This window comes from Triticum aestivum, chromosome 2A (genome assembly GCF_018294505.1).
Source record: "Triticum aestivum cultivar Chinese Spring chromosome 2A, IWGSC CS RefSeq v2.1, whole genome shotgun sequence".
Classification (NCBI taxonomy): Eukaryota; Viridiplantae; Streptophyta; class Magnoliopsida; order Poales; family Poaceae; genus Triticum; species Triticum aestivum.
Genome location: NC_057797.1, coordinates 775,320,015 through 775,321,658, shown reverse-complemented (window position 1 = coordinate 775,321,658; position 1,644 = coordinate 775,320,015).

Below are 1,644 nucleotides of genomic sequence, written 5' to 3'. Positions count from 1 at the left end.
TAAGGGGTGGAGTGTTTCTTACTTCTATTTTAATATGTAAAGGGGCATTAGGTTGATGTCGAGCAAGCGGAGTAAGAACGGTAGGAACTGCCAAAAGTGATGATGAAGACAAGTCTACTAAAACCAAAAAAAACTACCTATTTCATTTGGTCAAAAAGCAGATTTAAAAAGGAACCACATGACTTAGATTGGTCATATGATCATCTAGTTAGAACCAACAATGATATATGTTGTGCGGGTAACTAGTTTTGTAATAGCAAACAACCTAAATTTTTGCATCGATATAATGGTAAAATATTATAAAAATATTAATATCAATAATAATAATAATAAAACAATAATATCACAACCATCAACCTGCATGTCAACATACTAACAGTTTTGCTCAAAAGTCCAAATACATGCTTTCCACGTCCTCTTATAGGCTTACAAGGCCTATCAAGTTTATATTAAGTGAAGTTAAAACTTATATATAGCCTATGTTAGAAATCTTTAAATATATGCATTCTAGATGCTTGCATTTAGATCAACGGTGGTAACCAATGCACCATATTTGGATATTCATCCAAATATCTTTTGAAGTAATTAGTCTTCTTCTAGTTTACTATGTGGGTGTATATCTATTAGTATTGCAATAAAGGTAGCAATGGATGCCACATTTCAATAATTGTTGAATAGTGGCCTAACCGGCATACTCAATAAAAAAGCTGTAATCATCTCTCATTGAGTATCCCTATATTCTGGTATGCTGCAAAGTAATGTTTGAATAACGATTGCACCCATTAAAAGGCTTTCATAAATGTCCTATTAATGCCCATTTGGATATGCATTCAATTAATGTTTCCCTCTTATTGTGATGTATATTTAAGAACCCTCATCTCCCTTGTTTTGGAGCCACTCATGTTGCATGTTGACCAAAGTCTCACAAAACCTAGTCGTTATCTCAAGCTCCAAACACCATTAACCAACTAATAGTATTTTCGGCACAAACTTTACACGCCATGAGGACAACCATCATCTCCCCGTTTGTTGTCGCGATCATGTATGGCACCAGCGCACCGGCCACGCGGTGTGGCGAAATGATGGGAAATTAATTGTGGCACATGATGATAGAGAATGGGTAGTAGCCAATCAAGAGCATAAATGATGAGCATATCCTAGAGCTCGGCGGCTATGCGGTGTTGGAGTTCAACAAGCACGTGAAATGTAGGGTGAAGTTCAACAAGGTGATGAGTGGCAGACGACAACATGTGTCTGGCATGACCTACAAGGTCATCATCGTTGTGACACACTTTGGTGGGGGGAGACTGCAACTATAAGGCGAAGCTGTACGAGCATGACTTGACGAACAAGTGCAAGCTCCTCCCCTTCACCAAAGTGAAACAGGTAGCCATTGGTTACTTAGTTAACAATAATTGGGTTGCCAGAATGTTGTTAGTTCGTTGTTCAATACAATAATAAATTATCCTCTTGCCTTGTCATGTCTTTTGGATATTGTTAAAGAACATACATATGCAACTTGATTATGATGAGGGCAGCCAAATGGAACACATAATAAATAAAACCAACAATGTCTCAACCTAACTTTGAAATGAAGTGCTCATCTATTGTCAAAAAACATGTTCTTATATGTGAGAAAACAAC